Source organism: Ambystoma mexicanum, chromosome 1p (assembly GCF_040938575.1).
Source record: "Ambystoma mexicanum isolate Mex_15411 chromosome 1p, UKY_AmexF1_1, whole genome shotgun sequence".
Lineage (NCBI taxonomy): Eukaryota > Metazoa > Chordata > Amphibia > Caudata > Ambystomatidae > Ambystoma > Ambystoma mexicanum.
In genome coordinates, this window is record NC_090921.1 from 464,116,420 (window position 1) to 464,143,907 (window position 27,488).

A 27,488-nucleotide genomic window follows, 5' to 3' on the forward strand; every position below is an offset into this window, starting at 1 on the left:
GAGTGAATGTTAATAGTTATGTACACCGAACTGTATCCTACTAAATCTTAATCCTTCTACACATGTTATGTACAGTACTAATATAATGTCTGCAAATTCCATGGTTATACTGTGTCTCTAGAAAATTGCACTGTATGGTGTACTAAACACTTGCAGAATACCTTTACGGAAATTGTGCGCTGCAACGACACAAAGGTATCTTTCATTTTCTTTTTAAATTTCATAGAACGTCTACATGTGGAGCAATTCATGCGAGCCACTCAAGCCTATTTTACAATGAACATTTCCCCTGTTCATAGAGAGGTATGTTAGGTTTCGGTTTTCCGGCCACCATACGGCTATAAAAACAAAATCAGGTGGCAACGTGTTAACATTTCATCGTGCATTTCCGATTCTAAGTAGTGCAGGTACATAGAACTTACTTTTACGTACATGGAGATCTGCTGGTAACTTATACATGGTGCAATGAATGTACAGCTGACACCATCTATAATTTTACATTTACAGGCCCAATCTACTATTTATATGTGCAGTGTTTTACGACTCAACAGTGTATGGTGGCAGACTGTGTGCAATCACCCATGCATACGTGGGTGGCAGAGCCATGTTGTGCACTTTAGTGCCTTTGGGCAAGGGGATTTTTGGGCCTCTCTTTCATGAATGTAAGCACATTCCTTTAGAACTTCTTCAACGATTTACGTGGTTTCTAATGTATGCAGTATAGTGACCTGAACTGGTTGTGTCGCCTGTGTGGTACATTATGGCAATTGGTGTGATGGCTTTGTTGCCAAGTGATACCTGTCCGTGTGTGAAGGTAGTAAGCTTGCAGTTATATTTCTTTCCATCTGCATTGTATGTTGCATTCATATTACATATTGCCTATGTGATTGTATATGTAAGGTGGAACAATTATTGAAACTGCAAGGCCTGCACAATATGCTATGGGTTGCATTTGGTACCAGTGGCTGAAATGGAATGGAATCACAGTTACGTATAGATACATAGAGAAAGCGTTTGTTAGGGACTTGTTCCTGAATTAAATGATTGCAGAGAGTGCATTTATGTTTCCAAATGTAGGAAATCTGAAAGATTTCGTTTATGGGTATGGATATGCTTTCCAATACTTGCAGTAAGTACCTTACAACTTCCTGTGGATCTCCTTGTGTGTTTAACGTGAATTTACCAATCTAGCACAGTAGTCAAATTCCTGCCTTATTCCTGAAACACTAACTGTTTCCAGGATTGTTTGCAGCATTTCTGTGCAGGACTATCATTTGTAAACACAACTGGTCTGAGCCATTTAAATGTTTTCAACAATTGCTGGCATTTGCAATACACCATTGATTGCTACATTGGCATAGTAATTTACAAAATTTGCATTTGAAAATTTGAATGGACCAGGCAGTTTTGTGTCTTGAGTACTTTTTGCTTAGCGCACTTTGTAAACAAGCTTTCTTACACTACAATGGTGTGTTGCTAACATTATGATATGGTGAAAGGTGCTTTTGCAAGCAGGTCCAGAAATGCAGGCTAACAAATGTCTTCGTAATCCTGTGTATTTGCGCACTGGACAGGAGTTCATAGTTTGTAGTATTTTACTTTTTTCTTTTGTCGTTGCCTTTCACATGGTGCTTGAGGAACTGCTGCAACGACTTGATAGAGTTGTGGCGACCATTGCACATTGATGCGCAAGGCCATTTGTAGATGGGCCATATTGGTTTGGTACCATAGAGAGTGGCATCTAAGTTTGATGGGGATATTTGTGACAGTAGTGTTTCTTCTTCCATTATGCTATTGTCTACCTTTTCATACCCTCGTACAGTGCTATGTATGACAATTTGGTTTCTTTGCTCTTGTTTGTATGATTCCTCATTGAAGTATGGCTGTCTGCTGGTGTTGTGACACCACTCACCTGTACTGATGTTGCCAAAGGTATCTATGCTGATATTTCATTTGTTTCGAAGTAGTGGTTGTAGTTTATACATTTATTTTGTTAGTGGATTCATTCAAGAATGTTCGTTTCAGGAGCACTTCACTGTCTACAAGAGCTTCCAGGATTACTTTTCTTCTGTAAGGTTTAAGGGTTCAGGGTGATTTCTCCCCTCTACTTATAAGGTTCTGAAGGACACTGGGGTGGAATATTTTTTTTTGTAAAATTACTTTTTTGAAATGCTTCCTTGTGGTGACATTAGCATTTGTACATGCTCTATTACCCCTAGTGACAGTTGCACTCTTTTCACTGCTTTTCATTTCTACATTTTGGCAGAGGCATTACATTCTCCTTACTGGTAGGGGCTTTTATTTTCCTTAGTGACTGCATTAGCTGTTCTGTTTCAATTTTCTGTACAAAATCTGCTAGGGGTGGATGGCTACATCCTATGCTTTTAGGTAGAGTTGGTCTATTTCTGTGTTTGTTATTGTACAAAGTTCCTTTTTGCTAGGCATTCTGTAGCAGCTGTTGGAGAAAAAAGGAAAGTGTGGGCGTGCACATTTTGTGATGTATATGTGTGCAGCTGTGCATGCATGCATGCATGAATGGATGAATATGAGGGTAGGATTCATGTATCCACATTTACGATTGGTACTGTTGTCAACGCACAGATACCTTTTTTTGCCTTAAGTAATGTTGCATTCTGTGAAGTGTGCAGAGTAAGTGGCAGGCACCCTGTTCTCATGCATGCAATGTATGTACTTGGTTTAGGTTGGTAGGATACATTCAGTGCTCCTTTTTTATGCAAAAAGTTTATGAATTTTATAGTTGATGCGTTGGTGCGGGGGAAAAAAAGTTGTACAATTGACAGAAGGAAAGAAGAGAGTAACTGTTTGGATATTACAATGGCTGATATGGGTAAATGAAAACTTTCAAAGCACATACCATTGCAAGTGGCATTTGATAGTAGGTGATAGGAGAAATGACAGTATGCATTTTCAGTATATTATGGAGGTGCAGTGACCGGGTACCCTGCTCCGAAGCACTTATAATAGAGTTGCAAAAATACTGTACACAAATATTGGTACCTGTACTTTGTGGTGATGGGTGCCGATGTGGATGAATCTGGATGCATAAAGCTTGGATAGTTTCACAAAACGTTCTACTAGTGGTGCTTTCGAATCACACGAGACTTGCACTCTGTTTACCGGTACATATGGAGTGTTGTGCAGAAATGATAGTGTTAGATGCAGAGGTCTTGGGTGTGATTGGTGGATGCGTGTATGACTATTTAACAGTACCCAATGAGGAAGTAGTGGAAAGGGAAGGACTGCTCCTGCTTTACTGGGGTGCGGCCCTCACAGTAGTTTGGGGAAGCGTACGTGCCACATCCTGCCCTTCTCAGCATACTGGGCATGGAAATGGGACAGTGGGTATTATCCAATCTGGTGTTGATGGTGTGCTTCACAGGAAGGGGCGGTAATATTTATTTTTCATTGCTCTGTGTAGTAAGCCTAGCAGAGATGGAGATACTCAAAGTGTGGATCGTGGATGATGCCTTTTGTGCATGATCTGCACAGGTATGCCCAGGAAAGGGGCATTGCTGACAATTTCAATTTGGAAGGAGTGGAGGCTTTGTAGTGTGCATGTGTGCAGTTTCGGCACTGTGGTTGCACTTTGCCGAGATGTGGCCGCTGTCACTACTGTTGCTGTTTTCGTGGTGCATTATGGAGCCCTGCATTTAGGTTACATCCATTGTGCACGTTTGTTCCGTCAACGAAGAAACTGGTGAAAGCAGTGATGCAGGTTTTTCCCACTGTGAAGGTTGTTTTCTCATGCATACCACCAAGAAAAGTATGGGACTATCCCAATATAGTTTGTCCCCAGCCAAAGGTCAGAAGGTGTGTTTATAAACAGACGTATGTGTGAACTTTTGTGCACTGCTGGGATGTCCTCCTGCGACAATGAGATCCTTAATTCTCAATGTCTACTTTTTTCATGCAAATGGCATTCTTTGGAAATGCTATTTTGTTTTACAATCTACAGGATGCTTTCAAGTGGTTACTGTAAGAGTGTAAGGAGGAGAAGAAAACAAACCCCCCTATAAAAAACAAAAAAAGGGATTGGTTTACAAGCACCTAAGAGTCTTTTCAGAGCCACCACTAAAGACGAAATCCCCTACCCTGGTTGAAATGTGTTTTCCCCCCCTCCACCCCACTCCCGTACAGAACATGATAAGTCCATGGACACTGCGGTAGTTCCAGGATCACACGTGCCGAATGCGGGGCTTTTGAGGATGGCGGGCATGGAAATAGCACTGTGGAGGCTAAGGGATTGGTCAATAAGGTTTCTGGGTGTGGTGTGTATGCAGAGACCATGGCAGAAGGTTTGTTTGTAGAGCGGAATGGTGAAGTCTATGCTTATGGCTTTGTTGTTCAGGTGTTTATGGATTTTGGGGGACTCCTACATACAATGGTTCAAAGTGCATGCAAAACACTTTGGAGTGGCGGCAAATTTTGCATTCCATCATGTGGATGGGAACTGGTATGGAGTACGTGCAATGTGGTTCCTCTTTGTGCCACTTTGGTGATGCTTGATAATCCAGACATTTATTCTTCATTGTGGAAGGAACAGTTTAGGACATTCTACCAGAATTTCTTTGCAGTTTACGATGAAGGAGGCACTTGGCCAGGTCATGGGTACGTTTCCAACCCCTGAGTAATTTTTTCTCGCATTGCGCAGACACAGATGTGGCTGCGTTCTGCGTCATTTGGTCCACAAATGGAAAAAGCGAGGCACAACGTGAAGAACGCTGTTTGATCCTTTTCAGAGATGTTGGCATGTCCTACTTCCACAATGCAAATATTACGTTTAGTAGCACGAACATTTTTGCCAGAGATGGAGTTCATCTTACTGATGCTGGCGATCAGCTATTTCTCCGACCTATCCAAAATGAATTGCTGCCCTTTATGTAAGTACAATAAGCATTTTTCTGTGTTGCCCATTTCAATCCTTTGAAACGCAAACAAATGCCACAAAAAGCCTCTTTTTAGAGCCAGCACTTTCTCCCAGAATCAACTGCAATGTTTTTGACAGAACCATCCCTCCCATTATTTATCTTGCAATCTGCAGAGCTTATAGGCTGCGCGGCGGCCTCCATCCTTTCATTGGCAATTCCATTTTTGACCCCATAAAAGTGGCTCTGACTTTTTTTTTTTTTAACTTTCTTTTTTCATTGTTTTGTATCTTTCTTGGTGTTGTAACACACGACAGGGAAGGGAAGGGAAGGTACGGAAGGGGCACCAACTACAAGAATAAGATGGGGCAAGTGCAGAGAGACGAGGATGTTAGGTGGCCCTCACTTAGGTAGGGGGGCAGTCATTCTCATGCTCCCGGATCGAACCCTCGATGGCACTTCAAATGTTGCTCCTCCTGCAGAGTACTGCATTGCAGTACATGCACAATACAATGACCGTTGCAAGCTAAGGGTATGCTTTGCTGTATATGCCCGGCAAGGCTGGTTTAGGGATCCGCTGCCCCACAGCAGTGTCCCTGGTGGTGGCAGGAGCAGATGCAGAGAATGCTGTAGATGAAAGTAACCTACTGCCTTGTTCGAAGGGCACTACCCTCCGAACTTCTACCTTGTGGTTCGAATTGAGGTGTCATCGCATGGGGGGCTGCCGTAGCTGTACAAGCCAGGTTTTCCGCGTGAGTCAGTGCATCTCACTTGGTTAGCACAACATTTCGGCACATCTCCTACGCTGTTAGTTTTCACACCCAGCCGTTACGCTGGCTGCAGACATTGGGGGATTTGCTCTACTTCATGCTCGTTCTCCTCTTGATCCCCATCTACATCATCACACTTCTTCCCTTGTCCAGGTTCTTCAGAAGGAGGTAGTGTTGGTGCTGACTTGGAGGCAGCAGCCATGGCTGCCATTAGTTGAAAAAGTAATATAGTACAGCAGAATTGATCACAAAGCAATTCCAGCATGAGGCAATGTGGCCGCTACTCTGCTCTGCAAAGCCAACAACAGAATGCGGAGCTGCTCTGGGGTGTGGCCTTTTGTAGAGCTGCTGTGGAGCACTTGGAACCAGAAAGTCGGCCTAAATCGTTAAACAATATACATGTACAATGGCACAGTGTGGGACGTTTGTAAGGGTGTACTTGCACAATAACACTCCTTACATTGCAGAAATCAGTACTTTTCTGATGTCCGGGGGCGCGGTTCATGTCTGGCAAATAAGGACCCACGCGCAGCATTGATGCAGTCACATAGTGACGTCGCAAATGTCTTAAATGTTCTTGAATGGGACCGCAGGACGCGCACTGGGCAGAATACTTTGTGCGCATGTGTATAGGTGTCCTATGAACAGGGTTGGCCTCCCCGGACTCAATAAAACTGTGACACATGTCAGGCGACCATTTTCACACAAGCTGGGTGTTCGTAGCCTACTGCAAGTGCAATGTTTGTGTGCACAGCTGTCCGCAGCACGTGGGTGGACTCCTCGAACTTCTGAAGTACATCGCAACTTTTTCCACCATGCTGGACAGGGGCGGTGTTACCAGGACACAGAGAGTTACCAGGACACAGAGGATGACATACGCATGCACATAGCTGTGGAACGAACAGAAGTGCGCAAAAAAATCTAATTAATTAAAGGTGCATCACAAGATGTGGACCTGCGGCCAGTACTGGCGTCGTACGGATACCTCCATTGTGATTGCGCATATGCCGGGCAGGTGCGGTGTCCATAGGAAAACTCAATTTTGCTTAACTGCAGCCATCCCGTACAGTACTGTGCGCCACAGACTCCTAATGGAATTTTAAAATAAAAGGAAAAGCCAATCACACACTCAGCAACACTTTACATCTACACCTTTTAATTTCTGACATAAACGGAAACTATTAGGAAAGGGAAGTGGTAGCAGAAACGGATACATACACTGTGGAATTGGGGATTTGTACATGTTCGCCATGAGGGGAGCCAAGGATTGAGGTCTCATTGCAACATCTCTACTCACAGGGATATTGTTGTGGATGGTGGGTTGGTAAATGGGGATGGGGTACATGTGAAGGTGGGGCGATGTATTTTATTTTTCCCATAATATGTCCTTGTACAAAATCATTTAATGCGGCTAAATTGTTTGGCAATTGTTCTATTTTGGCATCCAGGCTGTCTATGTTGTTTTCTTAGAGTTTCCTTCATTTCCTGTGGCCATATGCTGTTGCAGAAGAGGTGCCGCTTGTGGTACATTCCTTTCATTTCCAGTATGCCTGTTAAAGATAAAAATATCTTTTGTGTATATGTAGCAATACATGTTAACTGTCTTACTTTTCAGACTGTGCTGCGTATCAATGAGGTTACTATCGCCCCTCATTTCGTCATGAGGGAAAGTCTCTTCCAGCCGTTCCTGGGTGCTTAGCATTGCGAAGTAAAAAAAAATCACGGTTTTCCACTATTGTACACTGCACAAGCTGTGCAATTCTAGGAGAAATTTCATTGTACTTACTGCGTTATAGTCACGTTCTGTTCTCAGTACTTTGCAGTCCTTGCTCTGCCATTTCCTTCTTCGTTTCTATGTAAAGCAGCAATGCAGTAATATTGTTGGATGCAGATGTTATTTTGCTTATTGGTGCATTCCATTATGGTATATACTCTATGCCTTTGCTCTGTTTCACAAGTACAGAGTTTGCAGACCTACTCCATTTTTCCTTGCAATGCACATACATGGTGCTCTGTGTATATGTTCCTTGTCTGTGCCCATCGGCATGCAGACATCCATTTGGTATGCTGTATAGTACATCTATACAAAGTTAAGGGTATCCTGGTAAAAACCTGTGAAAAAACGTTGTTAAAGGGACGTTAGGGTTACGTCTCACTAATAGAAACCTATGAAATTCAATGGAAAAAACGTAATTATAGGGGCCTTATGGTTACAGGTAAAATCGAAAAAACTCAGAAATATGCCAGTTATGGTAAGCTAAGCAACCATAACTCGCGCCACCACCGTGAACGATCTCCCTGTCTGCATAGTGTCAATTCCCTTGCCCAGACTTGATGGATGTGATTGCTAGATCCACCAGCCTTGGCCGCCTTCGCAAGTAGTTTACCAAGACGTTCGGCAGTATGGTGAGAGCCAACAGCTGTTTCCCTTGCAAGAATTTCACTTATTTCTGGGTTCCAGCGCTGCATTTCTCCAATTCCTCTCTAACTTGTTTATGCTTAGCGGTGTGTCCCTTTCAATGCCCTCTTTGGCCTGTAACCATTGAAAGTGTGCCTCACTATCCGCCAACTCTCCCTGTATCTTTTTCAATATCCCAGACTCTCGCGAGATGCACTCCCTGCTCACTGCACACTTGAAAGTTTTCCCAAAGTACTGAATATGAAGTGACCAAGCCTACATTTTCTGCAAAAAAAGTTATCAATCACTTGCGTGATCCCTGACGAAGACAATGTATCAGTTAAACCTTCACTTTTGAAAACCCAGGCTGGTCTCTTTCTCATTCACCCCGGGACCTCCAGCACCACTGACGCATGGTCCGATAGCGTGTGCACCAATATACCCACACCCATCCTGTAGATATCAAAAAGTAATCCAGCTGCGATGCCGACTGATGAACTGTGGAACTTTACGTATACCCCTCGCTCCATGTCTAGTTCTCCAGATGTCATGTACATAGCATTCCTAGCATAGCTCATTTAATTTATCTGCAGTTTATTTCAACGGTACCCTCTGCACCCTACCGTTCTGTCCAGTTGTCCAGGTCTAGCTTCAACACCGCGTTGAAATCCCCTGCCCACATCAGCACACAAGAGGGGGTTCTGCTGTAGCTGCTGAGCTATCCAATGTACCCGCTTCATCTTTATTAGGATCATTGTAGTTGATGAATGTAATGACCTGTCCATGTATAACTCTCATAGCTAAAAACACCCTTCCCTCTTGATCTCTAAGCACCTTTGGCAGGCAAAGACTGGCTGATTTGTGTATCATATACAAACCTCCTTTGAGTAGGAGGAATAAGAAGAGAAGTAACCATGACTTCCCCAGCTCAACCCAAATCGGGATTCCCTGGTTGTGATTAGATGAGTTTCATGCTAAAACGCCATTGTCAACATGATGGTGTTGCATGTACAATAACACCTTACGGACATTTGATGGACAATTTAAACCCCTGATATACCATCTCATGCCCTTCAGCCCTTTAGTCATGGCTCTGCAAATCTCCCCTGTAAAGCCCACGATTCGTCCATATACAGCAGTCCCACCGCCCCTTTGTGAGTTAAAAAATGACCCCATTGAGCCACCATCTCTAGCATGACCAGTAACTTAGAGGAAGGAAATCCCCAATTGCAACCAGGGTTGATTCCCCAAACCACTGTCCCCTCCCCCACCGGCAACCCCAACATGCCAATCATTGCCTCACCCCCCGACAAACCATTAACTCTTTATCATTAAATGCTCCACTGGTATCTTGCGGTGAGCCCTGAATAATCCTACCCACAAAATCTTCCATGTGTTTGTGACTTTTAACCTGAGTCGGTGCCTTGAATTGTAGCTTTGACTCTTGTTTTCCCGCGTTACAAGTCTTGGACATCTTGCTGGTTTATGTTCCTGGTATATTGCCCTCTGCCACCAGGGTTCTTCGAAAATACTGATCTTGAGGAACCAGACTATTGTCACAACCATCAGTCCTGCAGCACATGCAACCGTTACCCCTGTAGTCCGCTCAGACACACATGCCCCAGGGTATCCCCATTGGGTGTATAAGGCATCACGATATCCAGGGGGGAGAAATCAGCTGGACTCAAGCCTGGCACGCCTGGTGCCGCGTGCATAGTACTCCACAGAACAGGCCATCCAACATGGAGGAGGATTAGCCCTGCACGTTACTGAATGCTGCAGACTAGTCTCTGGGTGTGGCTGGCTATATAAGCCACACCCAGGCATGCAGCTCTGCTTCGCTTTGCTCTGCCCATGGCAGCGTAACGCTCATCGTGTATTGGCCCCATAGACCGCTCCAGCACGAATCCTGGGCCTGCTTTAGAACTCCGAGCCTCGCAAAATAATACTTACTGAATCCTCGGTCTCGCAGCGAACTTCTTTCATCTTCCGGATCCGCAACGAGCCCTCTTCAATCTTCTGTTCCTGCGGCACTCTCCTGGATCCTTCTTCTGAGGTCAGCTCGCTCCGTTCCTCGTGGATTACCGGAACCTGCACAAAGAAGAGAGAGAGTAGGAAAAAGCACATTAAAAGCCACACGCACTAAAAACCACAACAAAGAGAGCAAGAAGTGCATGCAGAAAAGAAAGGCTGAGTAAGCAGACAATAAAAGCATAAAGACTAAGCAACAGACAAGATAGCAAAAGTGTATGCAGCAAAAGAAGGACACTAAGCAGATAAAGATAGCGAAGGTGCATGCAGCAAGAAGGACACTAAGTAAGTGAACAGGTGCATGCAATGCACAGAATACAAGTGGAAAAGGCAGGCACTGCAAGTAAGCGCTAAAGACTGAATACAGCGGGCAGAAGGACGGCGCCTGCCGCATGAAGTCTCACCAACCACCTTTTGCCACTACGTGCCATGCACCACAATACTGAAGGAGTCATCCAATGCTGCAGCAGGCCTGGGCTGAGCTACAACCACCAGCGGGTTGAACCATGGAGGTGAGGGGGCGGTAGGGATAAATAACAAATACCCCTGACATATATTCACCCTGCACCTTTGGTCCCAATACTAGGAGCAGTCCTCCCCGAAGAATCAGACAAAGTCCCAGGGCTCCTTTTCTGCCCAGCAAGAGGTTTTTGCCCCCTACAGAAGTATCACCCATTAGCACACCAGAAAGAACCAGCCAACTTAAAAACAAGTAAAAACGTAGGGAACTTTTTGAGAAAATCACTCTTTAACCTCCGCGACTTTAGATCTGTGTAACAATTCAAATAGTGTCGCAATGGTGTGTGCAGGAAACGGAGACTCAGAATTCCCCTACTCCGATTGTAAGATTAGATAAGGAAGGCTGCACACATTTATTTACTGCGCCACACTTTAATTTGAATGAGTAACACTGCTTATGTTGAAAAACGATTTATTGAAAGCCCTTCTTCGATAACACGTGTTTCGGCACATTCCCTGTGCCTTCCTCAGATCGGGGCAATGTTTGTTACAATTGATATTTAGAAAACATATTCTGACGTTGCAAACATGCAGGGAGACCCGGGTAGGCCATGCAATTCAATTCAAAAGACAGAGATTGTGCAACATTTACGCATAATAGTTTGAAAAATAAATGAAGAAAGAAAATAGATATACAGTTAAATATGAAGAAAACAGGTAACAAGTTCATTTTGAACACGTATGGTCATGTCCCATGTCAATGCATAAAATCCATTTACCGTTGAAAGACATTCAAAAGAATTTCATTGAACCATTTGTGATAAACATGATGAAATGTAACATACCAATCGGCCATCAATGAATTTTTCCATGGAAGGGGAGTGGAGGTAGGGCCCGAAAATGGATTGAAAAGAAAAATTAGACGAAAAAATGAGAAAAGATGGAAAAATGAATATATAAATCAACATAGTAACATACGTTACATCGTTGTGTGATTAGAATATCGCTCACCTGTCCACTGAATTTGTCGGCTATATATTAACGTAGTTGGCAGAAAAAGTCCCGTCAGACTTTGTGCATATTTCTATGGGGATAGAAGTAGAAAGGATGGGTCACTTCACTTTTTACCTCGCTTGCACGAATCCCATTATCCTAGGTTCACCTTCCCACCATTCGGTTATAAATTTAGATCTCCGCCCTATAAGTGCAATCACAGTTTTTACGCGCGTATCCGTTTAAGGATTTAACCTAAAAATGACTGGACTATGGTTAATCTTGTTGATTTGTATTGCGGTGTGATAACATACTGTAGATCCATATAAGCGCAAGTTGATGTAGTATGCTCTGTGTAAAGGCATAATGGAGTTTTGTTGGCGCTCCAGATAACGATACCGAACAAAATGAAAATCAAATACTATACGTTATACATGTTATATCGCTGGCGGGTAGGCTGTAAAGCCTCTTAGGACTCACCTGAATATTTTCAAGTGTTCTGCATCACGCGTCGGCTTACTCTGGTGGTAGCCACCATGAACAAGCTGGTGTATACATAATGTTACCATGGTGAGAGTTAGTAGTCCTATCTCTACTTCCGTGATAAAAAACCGTCGGCCATGTTTAAAGGTCAAACACTTATGTTATTGCTAATCCGTGTGTAAGTATAGCTAAGCTATATTCCTTGTGGAGAGACCCATTTTTATATTAAGTATTGAAATACATTAACTCTTTTCTTACCTACTTCACGAACCACGCAAAATGCGCCTTCGGAGGAGTATTTTCTCCCCTTGGTGCATTCTGGGAAAGATAGTCCCTGTGTACTCAATTATTGACTCGGGGGGAACGGAGCGTTGTCCTATCAAATATAGGATTACGTTGTCTCATTCGTTGTCTATTTAGAGCTGTGCAAGACATACGCCCCCCTAGTGGAGTGTTGGCTCCTCCCGGTGTATCTTGGGAAAATTAGTCCCTATGGGCCATAGTTGTTATCTCAGGAGCAGTGCAGATTGGATTCAATATTTCTTCTGTAAATGCTAGCACTGTCCAGTACCAATATACTGTCCTATTGAAAGAGAAAATCCACATTCATGCATTTAGAAAACTTATGTGCAGAAGATAATTTCCTTTCTAGGAACCCCATTCATGCATATTTAGACTCATGTACGAAAGGTAATAAGTTCATTCAAATGCACACAGTGTCACTGTTGTTTGCCCTATATTAGGGTACATCATAAAACTGGTGCCTTTGTCTAATTCATAAAAAATGACATTTCATTGTCTGTGTTGAGGCCTTTTTCTACACATCTGAAAAAATTAATAAGTTTGGCCTCTTCCTGTCGTAATACCAATTCCTGATTGCCTCCTCTGCGTCCCAGAGTCACCTTTTTCAGACCAATGAATTTAATATATTGCTTATTGTCCATTTGATGGTTCCGTTGCCAATGATCAGCTAGAGGCAAATTGTTTCCTGACTTCCAATTACTGAAAAATGTTCTCTAATCCTAAAACAAAGTTCCCGGATCGTACTACCAATATAGATTTTCTTACAAGTGCAGATAATAGCATATACGACAAATTTGGATTTGCAATTGATCTGATCTTAAATTCTAATTTGAGGTCCATTCTCAATTTTGAACACATCTGTCATTGATGTAGCATATTTGCACATTGTGCAGGTACCACATTTTCTAAAACCTGGTTCGAGTTCTTTTAACCAGGTTACAGTTGTCTCTTTTCTTTCTTCTGGTAATAGTGATGGGCAGAGGCTCTGTTTAAGAGTTTTAGCTCTTCTAAAAATCATTGACGGATGATCATGAATGAGAGCCCCTATATGTGGATTCAACTTAAGTAGATGCCAATGTTTTTTCAGGGATTTCTTGATTGCATGTTTATCAGCACAGTATGTAGTAATAAATTGTACCTTATCTTGTGAGTTGGGTTTTTTCTTCTGTAAGAATTGTTACACAGATCTAAAGTCACGGAGGTTAAAGAGTGATTTTCTCAAAAAGTTCCCTACGTTTTTACTAATTTAATAATCACTCACCACGCAGACTACGCATAATTTGTTTGAACCTAATGGCGGAATACCTAGCCAACAGAGAGGAGGAAGCCAGCACCTGTTCACATCAAGAGGGAATAATGCCCATGCTTTTGGGTCCAGTACACCGAAACAGGAGGACCTGAGATACAAATTCATCAAGTTGGAAAGAGTCTCACAGAAAGAGATTGACAAATATTGGGAAGTTATTTCACTCAAGAACTATTTAAGTAAGAAACAAATCCCTCGTGGTCTAAGAATCCTTATTTTTCCAGACTTTAACAAAGATGAAGATAAGGATCTTGCAACAAATTGGGAAAAGAATCTGGAATCGTGTTCCACACAAATTTTAGAGATGCTGGTCGAACACGCCATCCGAGAACAAAAGAGAGCCATCGAACAAATAGAAACAATTAAAAAAGAGATCACAGAAGCGAAAGCACTGGAGGCAACCAAGGAAAAAAAACTATGTGAAGATGTATGAAGTACTTAAAGAATATCAAGATGACATCAAACTACGAAAATTACAGAAGTTTTACAGAGATGAGAGAGACTATAGGGAAGACAGGGTATATACATTTCAGGAGAAATACAACAAACTTACATTGCCATCTTCCAAAGATAGTACACCAAATACACCACCGGCTAGCTCAGATGCAGAGGAACTGTCGGAGGGTGAACCACTCGCATCAGATGAAGACACCAGAACAGGGAAGGGTTTCCTCAACCAGATCAGGAGATACAAAATGGGTAATAGAACGCAAACAACAAAACAAGTCCGTTTTCAGTTAACAAATTATCCAAACAAGAAACGACCTTTACTAGGAGAAGAGGAAGGAGGGGGCCAGGAAGACAGAGGCAGCCCAGATGCCTTAGAAGACTATCGAAGACTAACGAGAGCAGGAGCCAGAGCAGCAGCCAAGAAGAACCCATGAGCAACCGTGTGATTCTGTCTGATATAGAATTGACACAAGATGAAATTTCACTCCTTAATAAGGGATTATCATTTGCACCGACTACCTATATGGAACCTATGCAAGTGCATATAGACCTTTTCAAATTTGTGAGGAAACTAAAACTTAAGAAATTCTTCATGACCCAAGTGGGGAAGGTGAAACCAACTACAGAGCAAACACGAATAAGTGAAGTCACGATAGAGGAATTAAGCAATATTCATCTTTTGAGATCATTACAGGAACCAGAGAGCTTCTCCATTCACCAGACTATGCAAGAACTAACAATTTCACCTATCGGATTATGCAGTAAGAAGCTGAAACCAACATCCAAATTCATACCTCAATTGCCTATGGACAACATGATAGATGCTTTCTATAAATCGGTCACAAAAGAATTGTATAAGACCCAAGACAAACTGAGAAACACACGTAGAAGAACTAAACGGGAGAATCTCACACTACAAGAGAAGGGTGCACTTCAGAAGTTAAAAACTAATCGACATCTAGTCATCAAGGAAGCAGACAAAGGTGGAAATATAGTGGTTATGAACCGCACGGATTATATAAAGATGGCCCAAAAAATCTCGATACCCCTAATTGCTACGAAGCTTTGACAAGTAATCCTAAGAATCATATTGTCCGAGACCTTAAGGATACAATTGATAGATGGTACCGACAGGGCCTTATAACAGATGAGGAAAAGGGATTTCTGTTTATTCCTAAACCGATATTACCTACGATTTATTTCCTCCCCAAGGTGCATAAAGCCTTCTGTAAAATCCCCGAAGGCAGACCGATTCTGAGCGGTATATGTTGGGCTACTGAACCATTATCGGAATATATCGATAACATATTGAGACCTAAAGTTCAATTGGTTAAAGCACACCTCAAATATACTACTGCTGCAATACATATCATCGAAGTGTACGATGGCAGCCCACATACTATCTTGCTACATGGGATGTAAAGGCCCTCTACACGTCCATTAGACATGACCTTGCCCTTGATACCATCGATTACATGTTTAAGGAAGAGTCTGCATCACATTTTCCTTTCGTATGTATGTTAAAGGAGATGCTCATGGCCACCCTAGATAATAGTATCTTTACTTTTAACAACATCTGTTACAAACAAAAACGAGGGGTGGCAATGGGGGTAAAATATGCACCAGCTTTAGCAAATTTAGTAATGGGTATGTTTGAGGATTTGCTAATTTACACCAGAGGCTTTCAACAAACACGTCATCAGATGGACCCGATACATTGATGACGTTTTTTTTAATCTGGAATGGGTCACTACAACAACTGGAAACCTTCAGAACTCAGACCAATAGCAACCAGCTTGGTATAGAATTTACAGGAACCTGCAGCAAGACCGAGATCAACTTCTTAGATTTGAACATTTATGTTTCAGGAGAATATCTCAAGACTAGAACATACAGGAAAGAGACGGAAGTCAACTCCACACTATATGCTAACAGTTGTCATCAAGAATCTGTAATTAGAAATATCCCAAAAGGGGAATATATTAGGGCAAGGAGAAACTGTAAGTATGAATTACACTTTCATGAAGAATGCAAAATCTTGTCAGAGATTTCGAGCCAGGGGTTACTCCAGAAAGAGCATAGCAACTGCACATAAAAAAGCACAAACATCGAGAGCACAGACTTTAATACAGAAGAAAAAACCCAACTCACAAGATAAGGTACAATTTATTACTACATACTGTGCTGATAAACATGCAATCAAGAAATCCCTGAAAAAACATTGGCATCTACTTAAGTTGGATCCACATATAGGGGCTCTCATTCATGATCATCCGTCAATGATTTTTAGAAGAGCTAAAACTCTTAAACAGAGCCTCTGCCCATCACTATTACCAGAAGAAAGAAAAGAGACAACTGTAACCTGGTTAAAAGAACTCGAACCAGGTTTTAGAAAATGTGGTACCTGCACAATGTGCAAATATTGAGAATGGACCTCAAATTAGAATTCGAGATCAGATCAATTGCAAATCCAAATTTGTTGTATATGCTATTATCTGCACTTGTAAGAAAATCTATATTGGTAGTACGATCCGGGAACTTTGTTTTAGGATTAGATAACATTTTTCAGTAATTGGAAGTCAGGACAAGAATTTGCATCTAGCTGATCATTGGCAACGGAACCATCAAATGGACAATAAGCAATATATTAAATTCATTGGTCTGAAAAAGGTGACTCTGGGACGCAGAGGAGGCAATCGGGAATTGGTATTACGACAGGAAGAGGCCAAACTTATTAATTTTTTTCAGATGTGTAGAAAAAGGCCTCAGCACAGACAATGAAATGTCATATTTTTTATGAATTAGACAAAGGCACCAGTTTTATGATGTACCCTAATATAGGGCAAACAACAGTGACACTGTGTGCATTTGAATGAACTTATTACCTTTCGTACATGAGTCTAAATATGCATGAATGGGGTTCCTAGAAAGGAATTTATTATCTTCTGCACAAAGTTTTCTAAATGCATGAATGTGGATTTTCTCTTTCAAAAGGACAGTATATTGGTACTGGACAGTGGTAGCATTTACAGAAGAAATATTGAATCCAATCTGCACTACTCCTGAGATAACAACTATGGCCCATGGGGACTAATTTTCCCAAGATACACCGGGAGGAGCCAACACTCCACTAGGGGGGCGTATGCCTTGCATAGCTCTAAATAGACAACGAATGAGACAACGTAATCCTATATTTGATAGGACAACGCTCCATTCCCCCTCAGTCAATAATTGAGTACACAGGGACTAACTTTCCCAGAATGCACCAAGGGGAGAAAATACTCCTTCGGAGGCGCATTTTGCGTGGTTCGTGAAGTAGGTAAGAAAGGAGTTAATGTATTTCAATACTTAATATAAAAATGGGTCTCTCCACAAGGAATATAGCTTAGCTATACTTACACACGGGTTAGCAATAACATAAGTGTTTGACCTTTAAACATGGCCGACGGTTGTTTATCACGGAAGTAGAGATGGGACTACTAACTCTCACCATGGTAACATTATGTATACACCAGCTTGTTCATGGTGGCTTCCAACAGAGTAAGCCGACGCGTGATGCAGAACACTTGAAAATATTCAGGTGAGTCCTAAAAGGCTTTACAGCCTACCCGCCAGCGATATAACATGTATAACGTATAGTATTTGATTTTCATTTTGTTGGGTATCATTATCTGGAGCGCCAACAAAACGCCATTATGCCTTTACACAGAGCATACTACATCAACTTGCGCTTATATGGATCTACAGTATGTTATCACACCGCAATACAAATCAACAAGATAAACCATAATCCAGTCATTTTTAGGTTAAATCCTTAATCGGATACGCGCGTAAAAACTGTGATTGCACTTGTAGGGCGGAGATCTAAATTTATAACCGAATGGTGGGAAGGTGAACCTAGGATAGTGGGATTCGTGCAAGCGAGGTAAAAAGTGAAGTGACCCATCCTTTCTACTTCTATCCCCATAGAAATATGCACAAAGTCTGACGGGACTTTTTCTGCCAACTACGTTAATATATAGCCGACAAATTCAGTGGACAGGTGAGCGATATTCTAATCACACAACGATGTAACCTACGTTACTATGTTGATTTATATATTCATTTTTCCATCTTTTCTCATTTTTTCGTCTAATTTTTCTTTTCAATCCATTTTCAGGCCCTACCACCACTCCCCTTCCATGGAAAAATTCATTGATGGCCGTTTGGTATGTTACATTTCATCATGTTTATCACAAATGGTTCAATGAAATTCTTTTGAATGTCTTTCAACGGTATATGGATTTTATGCATTGACATGGGACATGACCATACGTGTTCAAAATGAACTTTTGTTACCTGTTTTCTTCATATTTAACTGTATATCGATTTTCTTTCTCCATTTATTTTTCAAACTATTATGCGTAAATGTTGCACAATCTCTGTCTTTTGAATTGAATTGCATGGCCTACCCGGGTCTCCCTGCATGTTTGCAACGTCAGAATATGTTTTCTAAATATTAATTGTAACAAACATTGCCCCGATCTGAGAAAGGCACAGGGAATGTGCCGAAACACGTGTTATCGAAGAAGGGCTTTCAATAAAGTGTGGCGCAGTAAATAGATGTGTGCAGCCTTCCTTATCTCAACTTAAAAAGAACACCACAGTGGCCTGCGCGACTCTCTCTAGCAAGGATTTCCCATCAATACACCCTCTGGCACTATATAGAGACCACCACTGTATCACATGCCAGAGAAATTATCCTCGTTCCCAGTCACCATTGCAGGCACTGCTAGGCCTAGGGCCCCTTTTCACACTCCATCTGCATCTTGCTACGCCTTGGGCATCTCTCACAGAGCAAGCTGGCCGCTTGTTGTGCAGGAGCAGATCAAATCATCCTGCTCCAAGTGGGCTCACCTTCCCAGAACGGTACCTGGACGCCTTTAGTGTAGAATCGCCTAATTCTCTGTCCACTCTGTCCACTCTTTCCTTTTCTCAACTCAACCGAGCTTTGAGCTCCTTGTAAATAGTATACACATATGTTTTCAAAATACTTACATAACTTTTTATTCATTGATTTTTATTTTGTACCACTTTTGTCTTTTATCATAATATTCTAATAATGTTAAAAAAAAGAATCCCCCAATTCAGCACTAGAGGGGCAACAGCCTGAATGGCTTCCCAGTGCACAACTACACTCGTACAAGTATTGACGCTGTGCCTACCAATGGCTGCCAAGGAGATGCATGACCCCTATACCTCGCCTCCACTGTGTCTCTGCATCTCCCTGGAGTATAGTCCTGTTCTGACGCCTATAGCCTCCTTCCACCACTCTGGCAGTGCTGCAGATCTCAAGGTGTCATATTGAATGCAGAAGTCATGCGTGCCCCAACCGGAGGTGCAAGGCCCCTTCGTTGCTCTCCGTAAGCGCTTGCAAGTGTTTCCTTTGATCCATGAATGTAGAACACCAGTTTAAAAACGATTCAGCATATCACCCCTCTCAGCAGCCCTCAAACCTAGCAGCGCATCACCCTCTCTGCCTGCTTCCTCTCCTGGGGCTCTCTACCCATCCAGGGTGTCACAGACCCCAAGTCCACCAGAAAACGCCACCTTCCCAGCTCGGGGAAACACACGTTGTTCACCGTCCTGCGGAACTTCTTCTCATCCTACGCCAGAAGCAGGCCTCGGAATCTTGCATCACCAGCACTGAAGCCACTGCTTCTGGTGGTGTAGCTGCGCTTTCCTACCCGCCGATGAAGCTACCATCAGCATTGCCTGCAGCACTTCCACTATACAGCGTCCAGGCTGCCATACCCAAGGTCCCTTCCCAGAGCTCCGCCACTATATTGACGTCAACACGGAGAGAAGTGAGGCACACCAACAGACTGCTGGTCACCGGCGCTATCCCAACCGCGATCTGCTCTCCGTCGAGGGCTCCCCCTTTGCCGTGCAGATCAACCGCAGTCTACAGCCCACCGATGTTGGCGAAGAACTCTCACATTGGAAGTTAGGCACCAAAGAAGGTGCGCTCATCGCATTGTCAGCCAGCAAGGCCTTCAGACATTGCCTGCGCAGGGCCAGCCCATGCACCAGACTTCCTCTCCTCAGGAAGCCCATCTTGAGCACTGCCTCGCCGATCGCAGCCCCTGCTGGGGCTCTGAATGTTCATTGGGATAGGCACAGAGTATCCACCCAGGCAGATGTCGGATCAACTGACTTGTATGCAAGTCTAGGTACCACCCCCACACATGATTTGTCAAAACCTATACAAAAGAAATCCACTCTTTCTCCAATTTCCCCTGTTCTCATTGGTTACAATTATCTTAACTACCATCTTCAACTCAAGTGTACAACACGCCCCTTTTAGGATTTGTCTGTGGTAGTTTGACATCATCACACAGTTATACATTCACATAAAAACATAATTTGTTACAAGTCCCAGCTGGCCTGAGACGACCTAACACCCCAGACATAATTTCACATGGGTTGCAATAATACTTAAGAATAAACAGGTTCCCTTTGAACTGGTGATAACCATCTCAACCAGCCCGACTTTATGGTGTCCTCTGAACACTCTAATCTGAATGTTCACATCCTGAGAAAACCATTGAAACCCATGAAATATCGGTCAACTCTGGCCTCAGGTGCCCCTTCAACCCAGATGTATTGCTGGTCAAAAGGAAATGGCCAGATTCCCCTGAACAATAAATAACTTGCTCCCATGCACTTAAACGATTGCATCTTCTTTCCACGATACTGCCTGTGTGCTGACCATCTGCTTAATGTCGTGGCTACTCGTTAACTTTCTTTTGGCCTCCAAACCCTGCAAAACTAGAGCTTCCCAGTCATGCAGAATTCATCTCGCAAAACCTAACTGCAGAGTTTAACCAATATGTGAAAAGAGCAAACTGCAAATAGATTTGTAAATTCCCCATGTGTATGTACATCAGTGCAAGCATGTTTAAAACTACTGTCTTGTTCAGTGTGTTGTTTTTGTTTTATTTTAATTTTTTGTTGCCCAGCTTCCATATGCTTTTGTGGGACACTATACCCAGATTGTGTTTATATTCTATATAAGTGATGCTGACATTTTATTTTGCTGCGTAAATCTTAAATATATCAACTGGACACATAGTAACCCTTACCCCATCCTCATGAACTACTCTGTAGACATATAAAGTTGCAACATCGTGCAAAATGTGCTGCTACCCAATCACAAATATGCGCAACCTGAACCCCTCTTCCTCTTTCAGACCTTTCCTAATCCTCAACACTGCCCCCCCCTTTAGTTAATGCCTTAACTAATAAACCAAGTTCTTGTTCTTTAAAACCATCTTCTCAGGGGGAAAACCCCTACAGTCATCACTCACGTTGGCCTCAATATGGGAATACTCCTCCGCTGAACCACTCCAACTCGTCCCCCTACCATTTCTGCAATCACCCACTGCTCCACACAATTATCTGAACTTGGTGGAGGACACAAGACGGCTCCATTCTGAGTACCTATGTGATATGAAATGGTAGTGGTTCTAGCCTTGGGCAGGGTCACAGTCTTCATGGCAGCTGCTTTCAGGACTTGGGCAGAAAAGCATCGGAAGAGCATTTGGCAAGAACAAAAGATAATGAGGAAAAACACAAATAGGCATCAACCTCTTGACGGCTATGCTTATCCAAGATAGCACCCAAGAGTCCAACCAAGAGTCATTTGTGATTCCTGCCTCGTTCTCCATGACCACCCTAAGCTTGTGCAAAATGGCAATAGTCTTGAATCCCATTCTCTGAATCATTAGGAGGTGTAAACGTACAAGTGCACCCCATCTTCTGACGGACCCCTCCTTCCATAGCTGTTAGGAGGTCGAAGATATACCTATTCTGCAAGGCTGTGAGCCCCAGGGCCCGCAGTTCTCCCTTGATGGCACTGAAAGCTGATTTGAAGGAATTTACAAGTAACAAGAGTCTGTACCAGGTCACATGAAGCTAGTTGGCGTTTTCTGCTACTTGGACGCCAGGTGCCAGGAGGGAAGAAAATAATGTTTCCGTACGACTAAACAAACCATACTGTTCTGGGATGTCTATCAAAGCCTTTGAAGATGCCACCGAAAGGTAGTTTGACCGCTTTATCCGTTGCAATAGTCCCTTCTTTTCATGATTAGAATCATTGGGGTGTTATTGTTTGATGATACAGGGCATGCAAGGGTCACAGGTGACAAACGTGGCACGGATGTGGCTTCAAGCATCGGGCTGGTGAGGATTAAATGTTCCTCAGGAATAACAAGGACAGGCACATGTAACGTGGTGAAACAGCACACCCCTCGCCAGGCTGACGGTAACTTTCTGCAGGTGTACTGTCCACAAGTCCATAAAACATTGAAGCGCAGCTGTACCTCTAACCAGGATCAGTGATGCAAAGCGTGCAGCTGCAGTTCCCATTTGTGCTAACCAGCACCGTGCGGTCGCCCTTAAAACACAAAGAAAAATGGGTGTCTGTATCTTAACAGCTTTTTCTGGCTCCTTGGGCCATGTCAGATACTCCTAAATATTTCCACATTCTTGGGTTATACGTGCCACCCCTTCTTCTGAGAATCTTGATTCCATTTGCTATTGATAATAGACTCTTTCTAACTCAACTGCACTCTTTGTGTACACCGAACATTCTTCTGCGCTTTACAATCTATAGCTGAACATTCTTCGTCAACAGGTAAAATAGTTGTGGTGACTAATTGCCCTTGAAGCTGACCTCTGACCCTATACAAAGCTAGGTGCACTCATGCCTCGGTTAGCTCTATTTCCTCTGGGATAAACACCAGAGGGATACCAGAAGCTTGGGAAATGAGAGAGCATATATAGCAAACTCCTACAGCTTTCTCTCTCTTCCAACTGTCCTCGTATGGCTTTACCATACGGTATCTGCTGCAAAACCATGTGCATCTACTATCGGGTCTAAATGTATATTGTTCTCACTGCCCAGGAAATCCGTGTCAACATTCCTTTGTGACCTCAGTAATATGTCATCAAATTCTATGATGCTGGATACATTTAAAATATTCACATCCATAGTATTTGCCATATTTGGTCATCATGACAAGAGAAATGAGACATATAAACAATCATTCTAATATACATCATTCTATATAAAACCAAAGTTTTTTTCTTATTCTTGAAAAAATAAAAACCATTCCTGGTTTTCTTTTCGCCCATCCCCCCCCCCACTCCCCTTTTCCACTGGGAATGAACTGTGAATCCTTTGGGCATACTTAGAGCCTGCTCCTGTGCTGGTGGAGGGGCACCAGTATCCCTTTGTACGTCGCTGATATGGACCCAGCTCTTGCTGCCTTCCACCTTCACAGCAGTGGAGTTATGAAAATGACACGATGTGGCCCATGGAAATGTTGATCATTCCAGCGTAAGACAAAGGTGCAGACGAAGACCAAGTCCTTGGGGAACAGTTGTTGCTTGTACAGATTGTTTGATTCTTTGTTGCTTCCTCCTCTAGATTGTTGGTGAGAAGACACAGCGTGTGAAGATATAATTCACACCCTTTTGGTTAAGGCCCTAAGGTACTCCCTAAACTTACCCAGAACCTCTGCTGACTTATGTGTATCTGATGATGTGTGCGCAGGGGAGAGCGGTGTGTGTAGCCTACGCCCTGTCACGTTCTCGTGAGGGCTAGGGTGGTGATCTTTCCCTGGCTGATGCCTCAAATGAAACAAAATCAGTGGCAAACAATTTAACCAACTTTTTACATTTTGGTCAATCAAATCTTAAGAACTCTATTTAACCGCTACACAATCTCGTTGTCCCGTGGGTGGTACACTGAACACAACATATCCTTGATCCCCAAAAGCGATTTGATTTCTGAGAACAAGTCATTTAAAAAAGTAGGTTCCATTGTCGGACTTCAGGACCTCACACGTTTTCCACTGTTGAAATGCCTCCCTCACAAAAAACCTTGCTACAGACTTAGCATCAGTGTGTACGCAGGGACCAACCTCAAACCATCTTGAAAATGGGCAAACTGCGACTATAATGTAACAGTAATTATAACATCAAACAATCATATCGATTAAATCAATGTGGAGTTCCCAAAATGGTTAAAGAGCCTCTGCAACACTCCCCTTACTGACCTTATGTTGTTTCCAGGATTGAATACCCTACAAATTATGCAGTTTCCCACAAATCTACTTACCTGTATCTGAACCATTCCTCCTGCAGCTCTGCTGCAATTTGTCACCGTGAAGTGTGTGCAGGGAAGTGTAGTTGCTTTTGAGCCATAAGAAGCAGTTCTACAGGCATTACTACTTTTCCCTTAAGCTCCTGTCTCCACAGCAAATCCGTGGGTGAGAGGGCACATCCCCTCTTCACCCAAAGCTCTCGTTGCTCCTTGGGTGCTTTTCCCTGCATTTCTATAATCTGAAGCAAAGGGACTGCAGTGTATGGAGTTGGCAACTACACATGCTGAGACATGGTTTCCACTTTCTGGGGAGACTGAAAATGGCAAATAAAGGCTTCTTTTACCGCCCTGTCTGTGGCATCATTTCCAAGTTCTATTGAGTTAGTAGGATTAGTATGCGCTTTGCACTTGACCATCCCTACCTCTGTGAACAGGGTTAGCACTTAGATTAATCTGGATAACAGCACAGCATGCTGCACAGGGGTCCTGTCGGATCTCCTAAACCCTCTTCTCTGCCACCTTGATAAGCCTGAATGCACAGTGGCGGTTACATACGCAGAGTCGGAATAAATAGTGACCACCTTCCCATTACTCATTTCTAGTGCCTTTTTATAAGTGCCACTAGTTCCGCTGCTTGCGCAAGGTAATGCAAAGGTAACCATTCTTCAGTCTGACCTGGTGTCCCTGTCCACAAGAACCACAACGGCTGCATCCATATGCCTCTCACCAGTGTCCTGATTGATTGTCGAGGACCCATCAACAAACAGTACCTCACCTCCCTCCAAAGCACCCTCCTTAACATTTGTCCTCTCTTCCTCTTCTCCCTCATATGTTGCACTATCATGGACAATGTCATCAGATTTTACTGGCTCCGCTACAAATGTTGAAGAATTGACTAGGTGTCACAGTACGGGATGTATGAATAGGTTCGATAGAATAACCTCATACACCAAAACACTATTGGTCATCAAAGTCGACTTAGGTCTTTCCAAGATTGAAAAGACTGCATACTCCACATACGGTACCATCGGCCAACCCATAGTTTTTTATTTTTTTTATTTATTGTTTAGTTTGAAATAAACTTTGTACACATTTGAAACATTCACATCTTCCACCATACAGTTCTACTTATTCTTATCATTGAATGCATTCCCATAATACTTTGCTTATTTCCCCAATCATCTGGCTGATCAAGCTCATTTATAATTTTGTTTAAAAAATCAATCCTTGCACAAATCATTGCACATTTGTAGTTGCCCAAAAACATTAACCATCAGTCATCAGATGATGATGTTTGGAACTGGTTGATGCATTTCCCTATGAATAGTGATCTTTTTTCCGAGATCTTCTTGCAATCACACAGCAAATGCTTTGCTGTTTCAGGGCATCCTTGATCATTGCATACTCTACATTACCCCATGAATACCCCACGTCTCCCTGTCCCCTGACGATCTTCATTGGGCTGATAGACATTTAATCTTATTCTCAATATTGTGTTTCGATGCTGTGGACTTGGAAATTGTTCGAGATAGCTAGGGATGGTATTTAGCTTTCTCGATCTACTACATACATCACGCGTTGCTGACAGTTTGGCATTTCCTTCCAGTGTGTGAATCCAGTCCAGTTTATTTTAACTTTACTTTTACTTTTTCAGGATTTTCCACCAACTGTCTAACAGAGGAATTCAAGTAACATAAGTTATCCTCGTTTCTCTTTTTCCAATCGCCCAGCATTTGGGCTCCATTTCCAGAACCCTCATGTTTCAGTAACACATAGCCTTGGGCTGGAGTATCCACTGTTAGTGCAATGGAAATTGTCTCTCCTAAGAAAACTATCGATTCTAATGATTGGAGGCCAAGTTCTGCACGTATTGCCACGATAGGGAGACTCTGGTGAAGCTTCAAAACTGTCTTCAGAACTTCCCTTCTAATAATAACCATGTTTTCCAGGATAAATTTAGAAAAGCTTCTACTCCATAAGATAGTATCGGGATTACCTTACTTATATAGAACAGCCGTACAGGTCCCAGTGAAAACTTCCAATATCTTGAGTGCAAGATTGCACCTTGTGCGGCTAGCTGGACTTTTTTTTGTTGATACAATTCGTCAAACCTTGGTATTTCCACAATAAGTATTGAAGTTTGTTCCCAGATAGCCAATTGTTGTAACAATTCCTAGTATGTCATTCCGAGCCCTCCATTTGAAAGATGATCCACTCTTTCAATGGCTCGTCCCGATCCTCATGATCTTGATTTTTGTACTGTTTATTAACAGATCATTTTCTTCCATATAGAGCTGTAGTTTTCTCAATAGGCGTTGCAGCCCTATTTGAGTCTGTTCTAAGATGACCAGATTGTCAGCATATAATACCACCGGTACATCTGTGTTGTTCAATTTTGGAGGGAAGTTTATGGTCGAGTGCAGAGCTTTGGGTACATCTCCTATGTAGAATTTGAACAAGGTGGCCACCAGGGAACACCCTTGTTTTAGCCCTTTTTGAACATCGAATGCCATTGTGCGGGTTCCTTCATTATCCAACCTTACACATGCGGTAGTTCTTTGGTGGAGCGCGTCACTGCTCTTAGTTTTGCCCACATTTTTAATCGGTTGACGCTGTCAAAAGCTTGTTTCATGTCCACAAATGCTAAGAAAAGCGACCCCCTTGGACCGAATAGTATCGAGTTTTAGAAGCGAAAGAATAAACCAGTTTAGACCCAGTCCCTTTAGGGAATCCAGTTTGACGTGGATCTGTTGCTTGACATGACTCGGCTCATTTTGATGGACAGTTTTGCAGAAATTAGGCAAATAATTTTCCTATTGCGTCTAACAACGCTATAGGTCTATAGATCCACTGGGACTTCATTTGTGCCTTTTTTGAAAATTGGAATGATGAAATTTGTCACTCATGATTTGGGAATAGACCAGGTTTCCTTTATGGTTCATAAAACCAATGCTATGAATATTGCCCAATGATCAGGGTTCGCTTTTAGAGTCACATGAGAAAGCCCATCCGGGCCAGACGCTGCTGAATTTTTTTATTTCATGATATTGGTTTTTATTTGTTCGATATCTGTTTCAACATCCCAATGCTTTAAATGAACATTTGTGTTTGTTGTCTGCTCACCACTCTTGCTGCCAAAGACCTTGGAAAAATGTTTGATTCAGTTTTTTTCTGAGACTCCACAGTTGAATCTGCTCTGTTGATTCAGTGTTAGCCCATTTATTATTGACCAAATCTCTCAGGTGTTTTACTCAACATT

General features: G+C 42.6%; 1 protein-coding gene across 2 annotated transcripts in view; it reads left to right on the plus strand.

Annotated features, from left to right (window-relative positions):
* Nucleotides 1–27,488, plus strand: part of KLHL26 (kelch like family member 26) — a 374,709-nt gene that overhangs the window by 21,083 nt on the left and 326,138 nt on the right. The window lies entirely within an intron of this gene.